This window comes from Parasteatoda tepidariorum, chromosome 6 (assembly GCF_982258835.1).
Source record: "Parasteatoda tepidariorum strain Cologne lab strain chromosome 6, Ptep-v5.0, whole genome shotgun sequence".
NCBI lineage: Eukaryota > Metazoa > Arthropoda > Arachnida > Araneae > Theridiidae > Parasteatoda > Parasteatoda tepidariorum.
Window position 1 is genome coordinate 282,901 of NC_141760.1, and position 23,519 is coordinate 306,419.

At 31.3% G+C, this 23,519-nt stretch overlaps 1 protein-coding gene across 4 annotated transcripts in view; it reads right to left on the reverse strand.

Annotated features, from left to right (window-relative positions):
- The window catches only part of LOC107454759 (xylosyl- and glucuronyltransferase LARGE1), a 168,155-nt gene that overhangs the window by 58,856 nt on the left and 85,780 nt on the right, over positions 1-23,519 (reverse strand). For all 4 annotated transcript variants that reach the window (XM_043040565.3, XM_043040567.3, XM_071179042.2 and 1 more), the window contains one exon: positions 22,413-22,500. The gene's annotated coding sequence lies outside the window, so the exon portion shown is untranslated. The remainder of the gene's footprint in view (positions 1-22,412; positions 22,501-23,519) is intronic.

Here is a 23,519-nt window from a genome sequence, read left to right on the forward strand (position 1 = left end):
TATTTTCCAAAACAAGAACTTCCAATAATACCGGGGGTGCTATAGTCAGTCTGACATCCTGGAAAATGTCATAATGATATCCAAATTTTATTTTTATTACGCTTATGATAGCCATTGACATTAAAGTTACCTGTCACGTGCCACCTAATCACCCGCGAGCCATAGGTTCGAGATCTCCAATGAAGAATAAATTAATTCTGTTTCTATTCAGGATTTGAAGTTTTCTATTCATGTAACGATTATCGTATAAGTTCCATTAAAAAGTTCTTCACGATGACTGGTCAGTTGCGATACACAAATCAGGCTTTTCAGAGTTGGAGTTGGGTTTAATACTACAACTTTCGAAATTTATAAGTTGAACAATACGTGTCGTATATGGTGGATAGGTAAATATTCTATGGTGGTATATTTGCTTTGTATTTAATAGAGTTAATTTGATCTTTTATTTAAATAATAATAATGAAAAATTAAATAATTTTCCAATCAAATAAAATTCTTATTTATTTATATACCTCGTGACCGAATCGCAGGGGCGACATTGTCGCAGAACATTACAGAGTTTTTGCGGAAAGATTTTTCTTTTGAAAAAGGCAAACAATTTTACTTTTCTGTTCTGTAAAAATTTACACGTAATATTTGAATCATGCATTAAGATAATCACTTTTTGACGCTCTGAATTTACGCCGATATTATAGTAAATCGGTGTCATGTTTGGATTGTATTTTCGGCAGTTATTGATATTGATTTTCACGTGGTTTTTAAATATCTCGATATATTTCAAACAATATGGAAAATTTGAATCGTGCATTTGAGTATTTACATTTTAAGGCAATAATTCTATCGAATTTTTGGCGGTTATCGCTATTAATTCTCCATAGTTTTTAATTGATATTATTTATTACAACAACACAATTTCGAAAAACGAAACACGCATTTGAGAAGACCGATTCGTCGTCCATCTTTTTTTCGGCAATTACTACTACGGATTTCATGGATTTTAAATTTTTATTTTTTTATTGTGACGTTCATTTACAAAATGCGAAGAAGGAAATAATAGATGCGTTCCCCCCCACCCCCCACCCAAAAATGCAAGAATATCACCCATGAGTAAAAAAAAATATTACAAGTTCAATTAAAAAAATATATTAAAATTTTTTTTTCTTTGTAAACTTCGCTTTTGTTATTTTAAATTAATAACTTATGTGTCTGTTATTATAAAGAGTATCCTGCAGAAAGATATTAGTTCTTCAGAGTTGGGGTCGCAGATAGCTCGAAAAAATTCCGCCACAGGGATTATATGCATTATTAAACAGGTTTATTGGACAAAATCATTATTTAAATTTACTTTACCCGTTCGAAATAGATTGCTTTTATATTTATCACAAAAGAATATTTAAAATTGTAACAAAATAAATTAAGTCACATTTAATGACTAATTCTTCTTTCGAGCAGAACTTGAAAGAAAAATCATACTATAAGATTACTTGAAATAAATAATTAAAATATTTCTTTTAATTTTGTGTTCTTAGTTTAATCCCACTTGATTTGAACTTCAGCAAATTCATCATTTCGTATACCATTCGCGTTTTTTTTTTTCTTTTAACATTAAAATGTAATAAAGTTGACTTCTACATGGATGCGAGATAAAAACTAAAACCAAATTGGATAAATCAGCGATATTGAAGAGGCCTCTTTGACATTTGAATGACTTATATTGAATCCCTTTGATTTCATTTAATGGATATGGGGAGGGGGCTCTCTTTTCCAAGAAATACTCTTTCAAAATAAAGATTTAATAAAATTGTGCACATTTCTTTAACCCCAAAGTGCATAGATGTTGATAAAAACAAAAAACAGTTTTTTAAAATTATATATTACTAAATAAAAATTTTTATTAAGTTACAATCAATACAAATAACGAAGTTACAAAAATTGTAATGAAATAGTACAGGTTAATTGAAGAAGATCTTAAATTCCTCCAACAAAATATTCACCATCGATCCTGAAAGGGGGAAAGAAAAAAAAAAAAAGAAAAAAAACTAACCGGAAGTCTTGGGTTGTTTCATGACGTCATTGTATGACTAGACAATTTCTTTTTTTTAACGTTTCGAGTTTGTTTCTTTAGTTTATTTAGATTTTATTTTATTTAGTTTATTTAAGATTGAGTTAGTTATACAGTTGAAACGATAGAATCAAAACAATATTGAATATTTCTTAAAATCCTAAGCCAGGAAAAAAGTGTTAATAAGGGGAAGTTATTTAAAAGCAGCTTCACGGCCGTTTTTTAAAGTTGTCCAATTATCTGGATCAGCTTTGGTTCCGATGGGTCCGAATAATCGGTGCTCTACTGAAATTCTGATTTTTATTTTTGTTTAATTCAATTTTCATACTTATATTAGAATTTACTTAAAAATAATTAATTGGAAGGGAGCAAGCCAAAGTTAAGTAAACGAGAAAACAATATAAAGGACTGAAAAACGATATCACCAATGACTCCAACAGAAGGTATGGAGTCTCTTCTGTAAATTTTAACTGATCTTTTCAATACCTCAGACGTTCATAGTCTTCCTTTAAATTTCTCATACTTTTCATTAATCAAATATCAACGCATTCAATGCTCACGACATGTTTCAACTCTTTTTTTTTAGGCTTTCATACACACCAGAGCGTCTTCATCTCTTCTTCAAACCATCTTCCAACTTAGTGTCGCTTTTGTCATCTCTTTCTTTGAAAAAACTAGTGTCCAACTCTTCTCTATCATTTTCAGTGTATTTTCTCCTATTCGTGACCCACTGGCCAATCAACTCAAAACACCCCCCCCCCTCTAATTTCATTTTATTTTAACCCCGTCGTTGAACAGCCGACCCAATTTTGATGTCTACGACTATCAATGTTCAACTCCATAGCCTTCTAATTTTGAACCCAATCCACAAGACTGGGGAACTCCTGAACCAAGTATTGTGTGCAATTCACTTCCGCGGAGGACTTTTTGATGGAACTAAAAAAGCGCATCTGCATTATATGGAGAAGAAAACCACATAACTCTCCCACGGTTAGCGGGACTCTAACCCATGATCAGTTCACCACTGAGGATATTTTATGTCAACACTATGGTCGGTTCGAGGCGGGTATGGAATTCGTATCGATCAGCCTTCTCTGTGATCGGGAACACCTCATTGGGAGATGAGAACTCTATCCACGGAGCAACCCCCTAAATTCAACCCATTGGTGAAAACTCAGGAAACAGACCCTCCACAAAATCAACGTATCGAAAGAAACGGGGCCAAATATGCCTGTCGCCAACATTTACTGGCGACATTCTAATTGCTAGCTGAGAATTTCCATATTTTCTACCCCACTTAAAATATAGTTAAGTTTAAAAATTAAAACATTTAAATTCAATACAAATAAAAATCATAACATTAAAACACAAATATTTTCGTAGTGACCACTTCGACGACGTCTACCTGCACTATAAAATTAAGAAGAAAAAAAATTGGAAAATCGAAAAAAAAGAAGAAAAAGCACAAAACATATTTATTTAACAGTACACTAAGACTAAAAAATAAATAAATAAAAATTTCTTTGAACAAAAGCAGTCATTATTTTTTAAGCAACATTCTCATTTTTAATTCAACTCGGAATTATTTTAAATACCAAGTGCACTGTCTCTAGATTCCATCATCATTTATCAAAAGACATTTATCCCTAAAGCATCACTGCTCAATTATTAATTCGACTGGGCGGACATTCATTAATTCAATTTCTATTAACCCCCCATTCACACAAGCAAAAAAGAGAAAAAGGTCATGTCGTAAAATTTTAATTTACAATCTTCAGACTCATTAAAATATCGTATGTTGAAAAATCAATTTTATAAAAATTAAACTAAAAAAAAAATGAATAAAGACTCAGTTTAAAATCTTATCAGAACCATATATTGCATTCAAAAGATATAGGGGTAAAAAAAAAAGAGAACTATGAGAAAGGGGAGGTTGAAGTTTTTACCCCAATGGGCGAAAATAAGTCATAACTTTCTTGGCCTGGTTTTTCGGGAATCATTTATCTTTTCCTTGAATAACTTTTTTTTTTCGCAATATTTCTTTTGCAGGCTCGCGACCCTTATAAATAATCATTTTTCCTCTCTTTGTACAGCATCGTTTATCATGGAGTCCCGCCTTTGCCTCTTTCTCCATAAAGAACCTCATTTATGAATAGAAAGTTCCTTAAAAGGGGAAATATATCTCCCTAAGTTTACTCAAATAAGGGAACTTCCACCATTGGGAAAGTATATTTATATTTGATAGATTTTTTATGAACGGATTTTGATAAATTTTTTTTTTCTGTGGGTGTGTTGGGGAATTGAATTGAAAATTGGGATGTTTTTGCTGAGGTATAATGGTTTTTCGCCCTCTTTTGATTTAGATTTAATGAAACAAAGAAAGTAAAATACTTTTAACGAAAGTATACATTTTAATGTTATTGTTTTTGCAATTCATTCTTTATTAGAGTTAAAATGGTCTATGGGGATATTTCCGTATCGTGATCTGTCCCGCGCCAACTACAATCACCAAGGTGCCAAATAAAGTTTAAACTTGCAAATTAAAAAAAATAATAATAATAAAATTTGATATTTGACTTCGAGTTATACCTTTCGAAATGGTCTTTGAGTAGTTTCTTGTGTGACGCTGCCCGGAAGTTTCTAGGACTTGAGATTATTCTGCCACTAAAAATGACTAATATAGATTATTCAACTAAAAATGACTAATATAGTTATAGGCCTATTAACAAAATTAAATTTAGGTCTCTTAAAGCTCCTATCAGTTTTGATAATTGCTGGAACATTTACCACATTTATTGTAAGAGCGACTGACTTTAGCTACATCGAATAAATTAGACGCACTTTAAAATTTAAACTTAAGCACAACGATAGATATGCTAGTCATCAAGATTACGAGAAATCATCAATTGCTGCACATTGTTGGAACCTTGCGCATAAATTCAATTTTGACAATGCCAAAATTATTTCCACCCCAGTCACATCAACTCATCTTGATGCACTGGAATCTTGTTTTATTCATATGAATGCTGATTCTTTTGTTAAAGAGATTAGTTCTTTTTAACACCTCTCCATAGCGCGTGGAAATGCATTTTACCCTGATTTGCTTTCCTTGGCCACTGTGGGTTTTTTTTTGTTCTGTTTTTTCATCTTTATTGTATTCTCTCTCGGCTAATGAGGTTTGCTTAGTTTTGCTTCTCACCTTTATTTTTCCATTTTTTATAGGCAACTTTACGTTTTATATTTCAAGTCACCTTTGTTTCTCCCCATTCACGCCTGGCAAAGTCTCGAAAATGGGTGCCTATTTTTGAGCGCTTGAAACATGTCGTCTGTTAGTTCTAATTTGCCCAGTTTTTGAAGCGAATGAATTTTTTTAAATCGACTAATATGGTTGTTTAGACGTAAGTATTATAAGATTAGTTTCGAATTAAACGAGTTACATATTACATTGTAGCAGAATTTAAAAGTTTTCCCTCATATTTTTATATTACTTACTTTGACTTCATACAGAATTTTATAATGCATTTACTATATTACAGTAAATATTTAGCATAGTAATCAAAATATAAATCATTGAGTTAAAATAAGCACACAAAAAATAATAATATTTTAGTACATTAAAGAAAATTGATACTTCGAGAATCAAAGATAAATCAATGCTATATAAAGTCTTCTTAAAACAGTTTGCAAAATATAAAAATTAGATAGGTATTTTTTGGAACGAACCCGCAACGAATCTTGTTCTAGAGCCCGTAAATCCTGAGTCCAGCCTTGATCATTACAACACATCACGATAATTAAATTACATTATTACAGTACATCACTACATAAACTATCGATTCATTTCATAATTTTTCATTGCATATCAATTTGTATTTCCCAGGTTTTTCAATATAATTCTTCAAATACAATAAATTACTTCGAATCCATAACATTTAAAAGCTTATTTTAATGTACTTCATATCGAGATGTAGGGAACATTACAGGAATTATTACGGGCATTCATAATAACAACAGATTACAAAGACATTATTTACAGAATAATTAAAGTCAAGCTCCAAAGGGTTTACAAAGTATTTAATGAATTATTAACGTAAATTTATTCACCAAACTCACACACACACAATAATACTTCCTTTACAAAAGCTTTCCCCATTGAACGGACGAACTCTAAATAGGAAAAGCAGTATATCATACAAATGTAGTTTAATGGCGGTATGAATCGGAATAATGTTTAATACCATAATCAGCAATTATATAAACTAGTTCAAAGATTCCAGGGAATTTAATCGGCACGTGGCATGCTAGTTACTAATTGAGATAGATGATAGTTTAGAGTATCACTGGAATAATGTATAGGTATGTATATTACAGGAAGTCGTGGGATTATCATATCATTTTACGCTACTCAACGCTAACTCAAGTTCAGTTTTGATTATTAAGGAATTAAATGTGGAAATAACAGCTTAACTCTTCCGGTTCCAAAGGGAATTCCTGAAATAACTGGAAAGTCAGAGAGGGAGGATGTTTTGTGTAATAGTTATTTTGGGTTGCACCCGTTCCGGAAAGAATATGTTATTTATAGTTAGACAGTTACAGCCCAAACTTGCTATACGTATTCTGTTTTAAATCATTTAATTTTTCTTATTCAAACTATCTTTTAGTTGATGTCTGAAGACTCATAAATAAAAACAAATGAAAGAAATGTTAGGCTTTTTCAACATATTTTTTAAACAGGCAATGTATTTTGTTACGAATAATTTTTACTTAACGTTTCGACAGCCAATTCGGATCCTCACCCACGATGTGACGTCACTTGTAAACATCCAACTACTGTTTTGCAATAAGTGTTGATATTTGCTACGAATGACTCACATTATTTTATATGAATTGCTTATAAATTTTAAAGGATTAACATAACTTTTACACCAAAAAGAAATGTAATCCAGAATACTTATAAACAAAATAACTCATAGATATGCCCAAGTCAGAGGCTGAACTAGATCAGTGTTCCACTATCATAAAATCAATTTCCGTTTGCACTATTTCTATGAGGCGATTCGTATTCCTGTCTCAATAGAAACGTATTTCTATTGGTTGCATCGGTAACTGACGGATCATTGATAGATTTCTAGTGGAGGCGACGTCAGCTTACACATGACTATGAGTCAGCTAACTGAGCATAAAAATTTTACTTTATAGAAACAACAATTGGGTACTTGCAACTCGAAAAGAAGAATACAGCTGAATTCAGAGGCTTGGGTTTGATCACGCAATTGTGCATGGTGTGTTAACGTTACAGCTAATAGACTTGGTTTATTATAACACAGAATTAATTTTCGGCTCAAATTTAATTGGATACCTACAAGCGAAGTCACGCTTGTGTATTAAACCTGATAGGCTGCTGAATCGACCCTAAACAAAAGCCACGATTTACTCACCTCGCTTGCCCAATTTTATATCAGGTAAAATTCCATGCTTATTTTCATACGATCTAAAATTCTCTGTGATGAAATGACGGAAACTCATAGTGGCTCGCAAATAAATAATTTTCTAAAAGGAAATTTCAATTTACACTTTTTGTCCGTTCTTCAGCCAATTATCCCACTCATTTTACTAATTGATAGCCAACAAACCGGCTGTTACACTCGGCTCATTTTTCACCAAATTAACGGCGCAATTAATTCGAATTGTTCATAGAACAAATTCATTTATTTGCTATTTCTAAAAGAGCTGACTTCTGAAAATGAGCTTCCCAATTAATATCATGTTTGTGCATTAAAATGCCATTTAATAAATAAGCCCAATCGGCGACCTTATTTTCGTCGAGGCTGAGTAGTTATTTAAAGTGACGATGGCGATGATTTAGCTTTAAATAATCAAGGCTCGCCATTTCAATTTATTTTGCAGGAACAAGACGCCAAGAGAAAAGTGAAAATGACGCGACTGCATTCCTTGCGAATCATAATTCACTCCTTTTAATGTTTAATAGAATGACTGAGTTTAAATAGCTGCAAGATTTACGCTAGAGGCCAAATTGAAAAGAATTTATGAAATTACTAAGATTTATTTCTCTTTTTTCCCCCTTCTCAAAACTGGGACATTTATTTTGTAATTTTATCTAAAAATTGTCAGTTAAATGTTTTAATTCAAATTTTTAAAAAAAAATAATTTTCATAAAAATTACAATGTAATATGAAATATTTATTTATTTTACAAGTGCGACATTTATCTCGTAACTTCATTTAAAAATAAAGAATTATTTTCTTCTTAGCAATTAAAAAAAAAATTGCAACTGAAAATAATTCATGATATAAAAAGGGCGATAAGAAAGATTTGTATCTTTCTTTTTCCACAACAGCGACATTTGTTTTCGTTTTCATTAAATTTAATTTTTTTGATAACAATTATAGAAAAAATTCGTAATTTGAGCAGAATTTGTCAAAATAGTTAGAAAATGTATTTCGCTTCCCCCACAATTGCAGTATTTTTTACAGCCAATTAAAAAAAAATAATTTAATTTATAATTATATAAACAGTATTGTGTGTGTGAAAGAAAGGGTTCGTTTTTTTTCACTCATAGCGGAGACATTTATTTTGTACATTTATGTAAGAATTGAAAACTAAAATTTTTTTTAATTCAAATTAAAAATAATAATAGAAAAAACTTCATGAAATTTTATTATGTAAAATAAATACATATTTCTCATTTTTTTCCCCAACTGCAACATTTATTTTGTAATTTCATTTAAAAATTACGATTTAAATTTTTTTTCTTCTTTTTTTTTGCAAATAAAGGAAAAAAATACAATTAAAAATAATGGACGAAATTGAATAGAGTAAAAAGAAAGATTTATTATTCTTTTTTTCCCAACTGTGAAAGTAATTAATTGTATTTAAAAAGTATGAATCAATTTTTTTAGGCAAATTACAAATTTTATCTTATGGGAGGGATCGACTATAGTTGATGTCAATAATACCACAACTTAGCTTTGATATTGCAACTTAGCCTTAACCACACACGCGACTAATTTCCTTAATAGTAGTAATTAATACATTTACAATAATGAAGTCCTGATTCAGGCTTTCTAAGTTGAGGCGGTGGGGGAAAAAGGCTTATTGTTTGAGGTGATGATTTTATACTTGGCGATATATAGTGCACTAGTTTAGTATCAATTTGAATTTCGTAGGATTTCGGCCACGATTACCCAGTTTTGCTTTTCCGCTTGTTATGGTAATACAATCAAGAGGAGCATTTTTTCTTTTGATAGATTTAGGTTAGATTGGAGAAAACATCTAAGTGCAGATTTTTTTTAATAACCAACTCAGAAGCATTTTTCAAGTCAATTATGGGAATTTTCAGCATCCACTAAAACAAAACAAACCAACAATCCCTTTCATCTTCAACACATCAAATTCTTTATTACCGCCTCTATTGGAAAGGCCTCAAATGGTACTAAACGTTTACAATGTAAACTATATTTGTATAATTCATTAGGAATACCAATTGTATGCAATGGCATCTATTAAAAAAAGACATTAACTGAAACAACTTTATAAAGTCAAAACAAATTCACAATACAAAACCATCAGTTCGTTAAGTACAGTTGAAAGACGATTGGAAAGATTTAAACCCTAGGGAAAAAAAAAACTTTTATAACTAAAAAGAGAAAAAGTATGTTCGTTTAATCTGATCATTATCAGTGCCGTCAAAGTGGAATGAAAACAAAATCTGCTCGAAATCCTGGTTAAGCTTATTTCCAGAGAAAAAGGTTTCTAGCGGTATAACAATACGAGGAAACGGTTCGCTTAACTTTATTCATTTAAACTGCCAACACTTTTTTGACGGTATCTTCTCGTTTTTTTTCGTTTCGGCAAACTTTTTCCACTGCCATTAATTAGGTGCGAGGCAATTAAAAACATGTACAGTACGGAAGTTTTCGAACGGGTTTTTCTTTAACGAGTTTTCTCGTCTCATCGGTTACCCAACTGAGTGATCCGAAGAGCCGATAAAAGACGCCCGATTAAACCGGCACAATATATACAGGGACATTAGTATAAAGTGCCTGGCCGATATATTTAAATAGAAAACCTTCCGGAAAGAAGTATTTTTTTCCTACTTTTTAATAATCGAAGTTTCAATAGCGAGTAATGAACATTCTGAGAGAGTGGAATTTTTATCAGAATTTCTGTAATGAGTTTTTGATATGCCATATTGGGAGAGTAGAAATAAAATTGGAAATGAAATTAATTAAACCTGTCATAAGGTTCAACTATCCACATGTAATTATTTAGGAACCCTACTTGATAGTTTGTAAAATATTGTTCACAAATCAAATATAAATTTCGCCAAGATTAAACGTCGTAAAATGAAATCGGAAAAGATTTCGGGAAGAGTAAAAATTCGTTTTTCTTTTAAAAAAAAGAAGAATGGTCTTATATAATTTTATGCAGTATTCATCATTATGAAAGAAAAAACTCATTTTTTCTTTTTCATAAAAAATATTTTTATGCTATATGCTTTGAATAAAGTGTTTAGGGATTAAATTTTAAATGGCTTTACTCAATTAAATTTTAGTGTTAATTGAGAATATCTGTTATCAAATAAGAATAGGTATACTTTTGTATAACGAAAGAACAAAGCAAAACAACGTGAATAAAACCCCGTTTTTGTTTCTTTATTTGAGCTTTATTAAAGTTGTTTTGCTGCATTCAACCCTTACCTAAATTTAAATATTAAGGAGGTCTCATATATAAGTAGTTCTTTGTACAACGTTGCAGATACTCTAGGGCAGTGTTCCCCAACCCCCGGTCCGTGGATCAAATGGTACCGGGCCGCCCATTTCATTGAAACTGAATTTAAATGCCTAGATTTATACCCCTAATTAAAAATGTCTGTGTTCCATTAAAATTTTATTTATTTCAAAAAAGGGGCCCCCGAAGGTAGTGATATAAATTTTTTAATGTTTGTAATACGTCATTGTCTCCGATTACCCCCAGATAGAGTTTTCATTGATTTAAAGTTCTATTAGGCTAAAATGCTAAATCACTATATATTTAATTTTTGGTGTAACGGTATTCTATTTTGAAGGCATGTTTAAATACAATTAAATTAAAATTAATAAGTCAAAATAATTTAAAATATAAACCATCAATGCACCCCCCCCCCCCAGCTGGCCGCGGTAAAATTATCAAACGCCGACAGGTCCGCGGCGACAAAAAGGTTGGGGAACGCTGCTCTAGGGCGATGAGACACATACACGAATTTTATTTTGGAATTCCTTTCTTTTCCACTTTTTAGGTAGCAACAAATATGAAGCCTTTAGTTGATGAGGCTAATTCGTAGAAAATTTTCTTCATTTATCATTGCTTCAATAAATAACGCGAATGTGGAGGGGAGACTTTTAAGGCTGTTTTTCGAAGGCTCCCTCGTCGTATGAAATGATGCTATTTTGTGAATAATATGCTATTTTTATAACTGCTGGGAGTTTGTAACCGTACTGTTGAGTCAAGTTTGGCCTATTCAAATACGGTAAAACAGAATTCATCATGAAGATTTTCTCCCGTGGTATGGAGTCCTCTAAACACCTTATTTAAGAGCTTTAGGAAAACAAAAATAAATAAATAGAAAAGTTTAAGAAAATATCACCTTAAGTGTGATAACAATCGAATGAAAATACATTAAACACTTCTTTAAAATGAAATCTATTGATTTATGATTGACAATCATCTCGAATTTCATTTTTTGAACACTGATTTTGTTGAAATGGATATAATATATTTCTTCCACTGATAATGATTGTCGGAAAAAATGTATGATGCAATAGCCCTACGGTATTGACGATACTCACAGAATTGGGTTCATTCTTGGCACAAAGAATCGGGCACAGAATTTATACGCAGCAATAAAACTGATTGCCGCAATTTCTACTCCTGTCCCCAATCAAAGGTTGGGGGGGGGGGTGGAGAGAACTAAACGGCCCCTTCCGCTTTCACGTTTCATGTAGATAACCACATCGGCGGAAAGATAAAAGAGTTAATTGCAGATGACAAACATTGAAACAAGAGAACCGTTTAGATTGATTCACCCACCAAAGAAGAGAGAGAAGAAAGTAAATTGAAATATGAAAATATTTACGAACGATAGAGAAATGAGAAGAACAAATCGAATAACTCATTTCTCCAGTTTTGAAGGAAAACTGTTAGGAAATGCTGACAGGTTCAAATTTTTTCTTTTTTTAAACATTATATTTTAAAAGAAAGAATTATTTGGTTTGAATTTATGCTTAAACTTTTGATGCAATAGATTTTTTAATTTTTTTTCCTTGAGCTATATTAATGAAAAGTTTTAGTTTCTAATAATATAGCTCAAAGAAAAACTTAGAGTCTGTGCTATATTATTCGAAAGTCTTAGTTTCTATTAACATAATACAATTAAGTACAATTAATTCGAGACAGAATAGCTAAAAGTTTCTTTTAAATATAAATAAATATTAAAACAATTGACAAAAGAAAAAAAAATTCATAAGCGATCACTCTCTAATTATGTGTTTTTTCAAAAATGAAAAAAAAAAAAAAAATGAAAAAAAAAAAAAACAATGGCATCAGGTGACGGAGGGGGGGGGTCAGCATTGCATATGGCAGCCTTTAATTCACACAGAAATAGTTCTCTTAAATCTGAAACGGGGTTAATTTCCCGTTAATTAAACGTTAATTTCATGCTTAAAAGTATGAGATTAAAAATGCTGCGCGTGTAAGGAAGCAGGAAATTATACACGAGTAAAAAAGTATGGAGAATGCATTGCATATTTATCAGCATTAAAGAAAAGTCTTACATGCGCTAAAAAGCACGAAATCTTAAATGAGTTACAAACGTTAATTTCAAGCTTAAAAGTATGAAGTTAAAAAAGATACGCATGCAAGGAAATATAAAATTATACACGAATTAAAAGGTATGGAGAATGCATTGCATAGTTATCAGTATTCAATAAAAGTCTTACATACGTTAAAAAAAGGATGGAGAGTCAAAAATGTAAAAAATTTTGAAGTCACATAAAAAAGAAGGATGTCACATGTGTATTAAAAAGTATAAAGGCATACATGAGCAATGTATGAAGTCAAACTTTACAAATTTTAAAAATTATGAAGAATAAGAATATTTTCTTTACAAGGAATATAATATAATTAATTAGACTATCTATCTATTATATTTCTTAGGTTTCGAAAAACAGTGTTGAAAAACAGTATTTAGATGTACTGAACATATTTTATTTGTTTTAAGAGTCTTTAAAGAGTTAAACTCAAGTGGAATTGAAAGAAATCACTATTTTTTTTTAAAATAAAAAAATACATCGAAGTTTAAATGTTTAAAAGGTTTTAACATAACAGCAACGTAAGCTGCATCAAGCAGACTTGTTATACCGAAAATAATGGAAAACCTATGAAATTGTTTGACAATAAACACTCAGTTTTCATCTATAGTCAGCAAATAATCCGAAATCGACTTTTATTTCAAATTGAAACTGAATTGGGGTGTTATTTTCATAGTTCTATAAACTTCCGAATAATACATTTTTCGTTCAGCATCCATTTTACTTTTCTCGTCTAAATCGGATCGTTGGATTTTTATGAGTAAACGCGTAGAAATGTCGCCAAGATCTTTTATAAAAAACGAAACTTTTGAAAGATTGCGTACTTTTCTAAACCAATTCTCAAAATCGGAGGGATAACTTCCTGAAAAAATATATGGGTGCTATTTCCATCAGAGAATTATTATTTTTTTTTCTTCTCCCGCTAAAGAGTTGGAAGGGGGAAAAATAAGAAATAGAAATATTCCCCATAACAAAAATTTTTTTCCTTCTTCTTCCTATTTCTTGAAGGAAAAAAAAAAATACATAGAATACGTAAATTGTTATTGCACAGTTTGGGAAAATATTTGTGATTTTTTTCCAATGTAGCCTCATCCAGATTTGTTTCGCTCGCAAAATGTATATTGCGTCATTTCTAAACAAATAAATGGGAAAAAAAATTATTTATGTATTATTTTGTGTAGAAGATATTAAAAGCAAGAATAAAGTGCTCTATGAAATAAATGGAAAAATGCTCTAATTACCCAAACGGAACTTGATTTTATGTAGTTTTTAAAATAGCGCTAATGAGCTATTGGCGATAGCTTTAAAATCCTTAATGATGATCACGTGCACTACAATTGAGATCGGAGAGCATATGGTGTATATTAACACCCGGCCTTCGCACCGCGGTCCACACCATGCGCGGACTTTTCCGGCTGAAAAACAATCTGATTTAACACTAAGCTTTTACAACAGAGAAACAATTCATTGGCGAGAAATATATTTACTTTTGAAAAATCAATTCATTGCACTGATGCATTTAACTACAAGTATGTCAGGTATACTATAACGCTACAAAGAATATCAGTTACACTAGGTAGAATAATAGTTTACGGTGAGTATTCCATTTTCTAAATGAGCCCTACAAGGTCCTTTCTCCCTCAATAAGGTTTCAGTTTGAAACGGATTCTACCACCTCATGTCTGGTCGTTCCCTTTTTGTCGATTATTTTTCATGCGCTACTCTATTTTCAATGAAAAAGTTTGAGTGATGATATTCATGCAAATTAAGAATTCAACATTCATTAGAATTTTATAACTTTCATACGCCTCCTTCTTTTAATGAAATGTGTTTACGGACAAGAACAAGTTATCATCAAGAACGAGAACATTGAGTAGGTTCTCTAAAATTAAACCCAAGTCCAAAAATAAAGGATAATTCAGAATCACACGGAAATCGTACTCGAAAGTAAGAATTTCATCTGGAGGATTATCACACATATCTTCAGGAATAACATGCTTGTGTTACAAGTTACACCAGATGGCAATGACAGTCCGTCACAATGAATAGAAACTGAGAGAAAGAATTGTGGCAGTGAGTGTAGTTTGCAAGTCGCATCCGAATAGTTATAACACAGAGGATGTATGTAGACGATTTATTCCGAGGTAGAATAACCAGCCGCTTAGAATGTGAACGTACTCTAATGGCAGCTGCTCGGTAAAACTCGTAATTGCAGAATGTAAGTTTTGGCAACGGTTCCAAGAGAACAGAAACAGCAGCAGACGTTTAAGCACGGGTCGTCCACGAGTTACAACGCTGAGAGATGACCAGTAACAGACAATAAATACCAACATCAGGCCTGTCCTGCCAGCAGTTGTCAGATACGGGTATCACAGTTTCGAGGCATACTGTGTATAAATGGTTGGATCAGTATGGCCCGTATGCTCGCAAGCCTGACCGATGTGCTCCACTCAGGTAAGCTCACTGTTGTTTCATCTGGACACATAACACAGAAGTCGTGAGTGGTGTTCGATAGCCTGCAGTCTCATTCACGTCAGAGTCCCTTTACCACTAAGACAATGTCATTGAACAAGGATTTTACTGTAGTGCATGACTGCTCATTTGGGATGGATTTTTTTTGGTTTCCCGAACATATATACATGTTCAAATTCGAACCACGATGTCCCAAAATTATCGAGACACCTTTTTAGAACAACACATGTGTGCCTGTTTATGGGTATCATGGGAGCAGAATTTGTATTTATAGATGACAACACGTGCCGTCACTGCGCAAACATCGTAAGGGATTGCCTTTGATCTGAGGGTATCCCCTGTTTGGAACAACCAGCGTCCTCACCCGATTTGAATTCAATCGAGCATGAGTGGACATGTTCAGCCAAAGATTCGTAACCGGACAACCATGTCCTACATGCATACCAGAACTTCGGAGGGCGTTATTTGTTGAATGGTGCAGTCTTATCTAAAATCAGCAGATAATTTGATAACTAGCATGACTGGACGTTGTTCAGACAATATTGCTGATTATGGGAAATATACACACTTTATTAACTATCATATCAACTATATATTGCTAAAATTCTATAAGGGAGACATCGTTTCCAAATATTTCAGGGAGCCGTAGTTTTGTTAATACTATCATAGACGTACCATCCTTTTGTTTTGATTTGCAGGGGGGAAAATGATGTCTACTTTTATAAGTTTGTCACGTTTAATTTTGCTTTTTAACATTCATTAGGCAAACTCTCATTATCTCTTATTTAAGGACATGAATGTATATAAAAGTTTTGAGCAGATGTACTTAAAGTTCACGAAGTTCTTTTTATTCAAACATTTAATTATTGAGTAGAAATTTTTTTTTTTAAGTGATGCTCAAAGTATTTTTCTTGAAATATTTGACATCATATTTAACATAAGAATTTATAATTCTTAATCGCAAGCTATTTATATTCTTTATACAACTTTTCCTAAGCACCAACAGATTAAGTTTACGATTTACAATCTATTATAATTATTATAGGAGTATTACCTCCATAAACGCCGTAACGATCTAACCGTCAAAAAAACCATTTACAATTTTTTTTAACGCCAAAAAGTTTCTTTTCTTAAAAAAATAGCCAAATATTTATCCTTAAAGAAAGTCTTTATGAAATAAAATAACCTCTCCAAAACGTTTTTTTTCTTCTTCCTTATTCTTTTCTAAGGAAATAATGATTACATAAAAGGTGACAGTTGCCCGGATAAAAAAATAAGGAGGGTGGGGGAGATTAGAAGATATTCCTGCATCTGTAATGTCACATCTTATTACGGGTGTCTAGATAAGAAATGCGATTATATCGCCGCCAGATCGATTTGCATTTTTTTTTTCCTGCTACACCCTCCTTTTTTTTCTCTTCCTCCTCTTTCTGTTTAAAAATGAAATGACACGTGTATATTTGTCTCCATCCCCAGAAAATAATAATCGCACTAAAATAAAAATTCCGGAATCGGAAAACGTTAAAAATGTAACTGTTCATTTCGCCGAAGGATGGCGCTTAAGGGATTAGGTACCAGTAATTGAGATTTATGTGGATGCTTAAAAGAATAAGCTGTGTTTTACTCCGAAGCGATGCCTTCTCACAAACAATGTCACTGTTCATGTTCTTTTCATTCTATCTTTTATTCTTGTTCTGTCTCTCCAGGTTGTTCATTAAGATATCGCTTGCGTGGAATCCAAGGATTTATTTGGAACGATTAGAATTTCGTTTCTCCACCCCCTACTTGTTCTAACGCAAAGAGGGTTGATTGCTTAAGGATTAAGGGATTCATTGAGAAAAGTCTACTTCTCCTGGGTGTGGGCGAAGAAGATGCGACTTTGTTCTTTTTCAGGAGTGCATGGGTTGAAAGAATTCTGGAAAATTATGTTACATTTAATTAGAACAATTTGGGATGCGTTACGCATTCTTGATCATAGCGGAAAGGTGTGATTGTTTTAAATTATAATTTTGGAAAGCGAAATTCTTTGATATCTTTTTATGAAAACGAAAGCAATTAATCACAGACAGACTTGAAATGATAAGTTTAAGAACTTTGCTTGTATTAATTAAAAATATGTAGAGAAACAATTGTAAGCTTCTGTAAAAACTATAATTAAACTTTTGACTAAGTTTTTCCAAAGGAAGAGTTCAACGTTTTTTTTTATTATTATTATTATCAATTTTTTTTTATAACCGTTGTTGAAGAATTAATCCAATTTCGAGTTTACGACTACCAATGTTCATCTCCATAGTCTTGCCATTTTGAACGCAATCCAGAAGAAAAAGGAACTCCTGGATCAAGTATTGGTAGAAATTTGCCTTTGTGGAAGGTTTTTTGATGAAACTTAATCGCATTTGCGTTACATAAGAGGAAAACCTCACACGGTTGACGACAAGGGCACTCTAACTCATGATCCGATTACCACTGAGGATATTTCGCGTCAGCATTGTGGGTGCGTGTCGGATGCGGAATTCGTATCGAACAGTCATTCCTGCGGTTCGAACCGGGACGCCTCTCTCCCTTCGGAACTTTTAACGTACATGCTCTTGACACAAGGATGCACAATCAATGGGGGCAAAAGTGGACCTCAAAGACTTTTAACTTGTCCCCTGAACTGTCAAAAATATTAATAACATTAATAAAAATTAAAAAAAAAATTAACAGAAAGTTATTGATCTGGTTTACTGCCTTTCTCAAAGTATCGGAATGTGATAATTTCAGTTTCATTATGAAAGTTCTATTTATGCAATGGGTTCAGAGGTTGCAGTGAAAGCAATAAACTAAAAGAGTAAATAATAGTAAATAAACTAAAAGAGAAAAAAAAGTAAATTACACAAGTAGATTAGATGAATTAAAAAATAAATAAATAATAATTTCAAAATTCTAGCAGCAGTCATCACATTCATTTGACACTCTTTTAGTAACAAATGTTGTTCTATGAATAAAAGTGAAAGTTTTTAGTAGTAACTCTTAGGATGAATCGAAATTTAATTATCTTTTTTTGTACTTACACAAATGTACCATAATTTGCTTTTATAATCTAGTAAGTAATATTGGTTAAATTTATACGTAATAATTATTTTTTATTATCTGCACAGGAGCAAAAGATTAATTATAGATTTGTAACTTATTCACATTACAGATTCCAAGTATTTTCTCGCATATTTATAATTACAACAGCCCCTGTCTCTGTATTTTGTGGTCCACTCCTCAAAAATAGTTGTCAAATATAGTTCCCCACTATAGAATTACAATGATTAAATACATAAACAAGATATAGTTTTTTATTTATTTTTTAAGTCAATTCCTACTAAGGTCAACAAAGAAAAGTTTTATTTTAGTTACTTTTTATTCAATAATTACAATTAATATATATATATGTAGAATCACAATATTAAATGGCAAAATAGAAAGCGAATTTCCTTGCAATTTTCCTTTCTATATCCTGTTAAATATTTTAGGTAAGAGATATTTTTTTCTCCCCTAAAAAACTAAAATTAATGAATTAAATTTAATGAATGAATTAATATCTGAATAAAACTGTATTAACATCAAGTGACATCCACTACAATTATCCACTACAAGTATTTGAAGTTGAGTGGATGGATAAAAGGTATTTTATGAACGATTGAAAATGTTAACAAGATATATATATATATATATATATATATATATATATATATATATATATATATATATATATATATATATATATATATATATATATATATATATATATATATATATATTGAGAGTGTGAAAACTAATAGTAGGAATTGAAAAACCATACATTTTTAAAAAGATATCGATCCTATATTGCTATTAAATGATATCCAATGCTTAAATTCGGTTTTAAATTCAAAATAAAAATAAATCCATTCGAAGATACTCAATGGAGTTTTCAGACTGATTGAATTTAATAATTTAATTTCCGCATTAAAAGCGTATTATGGAACTTTGATTTCCTGATAAAAGAAAAAAAAAGAAAAAGAAAGAGCTTTCACTTTCTTTCTTATATCTCACAAACTCATTTTCAACTTAACAGCACAAAACCCTTTAAATCCTACGAAGAAAAATAACAAAAATCAATAATTCGGTATAAAGCAGAAGCGGTTACAACAGAGAAAAAGATAACATCGAAGCTATTCTGAAAAAAAAAAAAAAAGTTTTGAGCAAGAGTAACGCTTCTCCATTTTAACAAAAACTCGATACAATGAGAAAAAGAAAGAAAAAGTTTAGACAGCCTTTTCTAATCAAGCCCCCTCGACAACGAACACCAAATAAAGAGTTCGCTTTTTTTTGTTCCTTTTTGAGAAGGTTTTGCGGAAGTGGAAAAAATATTTATGGGGGTCATTACGGGTGGAAAGCAAACCGAAAAGGAAAAAGTGGGCACCTAAATCAGAAGCAGGAAACGGCTTCAGGTTTTTAGGAGTGCTAGGGGAGATGTTTTGGAATGTTCCTAGAAAAAAAAACACTTATTACTTTTAATCAATTAAAAGCCTTTAAAGAAGTTTTTTTCTCCTTCCAATGCCCACCTAGAGAATGAACTTTCGTCATACAGACATCTAAAGGGCAAATTTACTGGCCACTCTTTCATGGACACCCTATTAGGTAGGCCAAAGTTGCTCCCACAGTAAGGACAGATAGTACAGAGAAGGAAAGAGCATCTATGCCTTGCCCGGGATTCGAACCCAGAACCTTTCTTGATGCAAGGCCAGTTCCCTGACCCCTAAAGAAGGTGCCTTTAAAAAAGTAGGCTCACCTATTTATATCTAAACAAACATCACTACAGTGTGGTAAACGAGAAAAGCACAGTAGAACACGTACAGCAAATACAAAATATCAGGTACAGTGGATAGAAAACCGTTCTTATAAAATTTTCAATTTTCTGAAAATGACCAAAATAATAAGTCGAAAGGGAGAGTGCTTTAACTCGGACCCCAGATACGAAGGGTCAATTTTGATGTTTGTGCCATCCAAAGATAGAAGTCTATAGTTAATACATATCTATAGTTAATACCTGGAACAACAAATACTATCTTTTGTGCAGGCGACCCTTTCCAAACATGTCAAGTAATTGTTTTAAAAATTTCATTATCAATTTTCAATCTCTTTCATTGGAAAATATAATCCTATATCAATTGGTAACAGAACTATTGTATATTTCAGTACCAGAATGTTATTCTCTGCGAGATAAAATACCAATTTTTTAATTAGGTCTAACAAAATTGAAAATAAAAAATGTATCCTTGTTGTACCCTAGACAAGTCTCAGTATTGTAGCTTAAATCAGTGTGAGGTACGTGCAACCAGTATCTGAGAGTCAGTTAGCAAAAATAAATTACCCTGTTGATTTTGCCAATTACAACAGATAAAATTTTGAATGTTCTCAGAAAATATAAAAAACGCTGATAAAATTACTCTAAGATAAAAATAACTGCATCAATGAAAAGTTTTGTGGCTGAAATAAAATGGCGCTGATAAAATGACGACGAAATTCTTGTATGATGTGGATAAAATGCCATGTAGATTTTAAAAGAAAAAAAAACCCGCCGGAATTACATTGATGAAATAGGGAGATCTTATATGACAGATTAGACAGACAAACTAGAAAGCTTGCATCGATGAAATAGGGAGATTCTGCAAGAGAAAAATTGGGCAGACAAACTAAAATATTGCATTGATGAAATAGTGAGATTCTGCAAGAGAGATAGAACAAACAAACTAGAAAGCTTACATTGATGAAGTAGAAAGATTCCGCAAAAGAGATTAGGCAGACGAACTAAAAAGATTGCATTGATGAAATAGAGAGACTGGACAATCAAACTAGAAAACTTGCATTGATGAAATAGAAAGATTCTTTTAAGTTATATTGGACAGATAAACAGAAAGTTTGCATTGATGATATAAAGAGATTGGACAAACAAACCAGAAAGCTTGCATTGATGAAATAGAGAGATTCTACAAGAGAGATTGGACACACAAACTAGAAGGATTTCATTGATGAAATAGAGAGATTCTGCAAGAGAGATTAGGCAGACAAACTAGAATACATTAATGAAATAGAGAGATTCTGCAAGAGAGACAGTACAAACAAACTAGAAAGCTTACATTGATGAAGTAGAAAGATTCCGCAAAAGAGATTGGGCAGACGAACTAAAAAGATTGCATTGATGAAATAGAGAGACCGGACAATCAAACTAGAAAACTTGCATAGATGAAATAGAAAGATTCTTTTTAGTTATATTAGACAGATAAAGAGAAAGCTTGCATTTATGATATAAAGAGATTGGACAAACAAACCAGAAAGCTTGCATTGATGAAATAGAGAGATTCTACAAGAGAGATTGGACACACAAACTAGAAGGATTTCATTGATGAAATAGAGAGATTCTGCAAGAGAGATTGGCAAACAAATTAGAGAGATTGCATTGGTAAAATAGAGAGATTCTGTAGCGCAGTTATGAAACTACAATCTGAGTTATGTATAGAGTTTGCGTAGAAATTTTTTATTTATTTATTTGTATTTTTAAGTGTTTCTTTCCTTTTTTTTTACATCTAAACATGCACTAATTTAATGAATGTCCAGCAGCATAATTATATCCAATGTTCTGCAATTAAACTTATTAATCATAAGTTCTGCTGCAGAATGTTGCTCTATTTTGCGAACATTTAATTGCAAAAACAAATTAACTTACCTAGTTAAATATCATTTTATATAACAATGAAAAAAAATAATGAAAAAAAATGAAAAAAAATAATGAAAAAAAATAATTAACAGCATATAAAATTATCATCGCGACTTCAACATAAACTGTTGGTTTCAACATAAACATTGATCTGCGCATATGTCGTGCATATGAACAATTTCTGCATTAGGGAATGAATGTATGAATAAAAAAAAAATAATGTTGATTTGGAAACTAAAGACCTCTGTTACACATGCTTAAATTATAAAGAAAAACTTACTATTGAAAAGAAAAGTGTTGCACTCTTAAGTAGGAGAATTCAGAGCATTTGAACATGAATCATTCCAGTTCTTTGCATTTATGGTCACCTGCAATAAAAAAGATCATTCATTTTATAAAAAGTTCTTAAAACTATAAGAAGAAACACCATTGCAAATTTTTAAAAATTTAAAATTAAATTTTTTTGCGCCTAAATCGATAGTAAGCACTTCCACGAGCATTGTTCAAAATAGAAATTCATATCAATAAGAAAGATACTCAGCTGTTTGAATTGACGCACAAAAGAGGAATTGTTTGTTCAATCAATTGTGATTTGATTAATTACAAATCACAGGCCACGAAGATAAGGAGAGAAAATTTCAAAATGAATAGCAGCAATTTAAAACATAAATAAAACCATGAAATTATTTTATATATTTTTATACTAATGCATACATAGAAGTATGCAAATCATGGATACAATAATATATAAGCAATATATACAAATAATTAACATACAATTAATCCACATATAAAACTTTTAGAATATTTTAAGTATTTTAATTTTCTTTTTCTAGCTTGATTAATGGTTTAAATTGTTGCATTTATTTTAAAATTTTCTTACTTTACGTAAAACTTTCATGTTTGTGTGGCCTCACCATTATTCTCAATTTGGTTACAATTTTACACAGAGTAGCTAAATTCAAGTACCAAGTAGCCAAAAATCTGGCCATTTGTTATACATTTTATTATACAAAAGAGCTATGTAATATGTGTTATACAAAAGAGCTTTTGCTCAGAATTTTGGAGGATTAAACATAAAAAATATTTTTTCATGATTAAAGAAGCAAAGCATTTTCTGGTGTTCAGTTTATATGCAAATAGGCAAGACCCTTAAACTCTCCAATAAGCATATCTTTCACCTATAGTAGAGGAAAACCATTTCCTAACAATATATATATATATATATATATATATATATATATATATATATATATATATACAAAATGGTGGCCAGAAGTGTGGACATTTTTTGAAAATTTCATGTTTTTCAACTTTGTGTGCTTGTAGAATATATTAATTTTCACTTAAATACAAACGTTTACATATCAAATTGAAGGTAATTTAA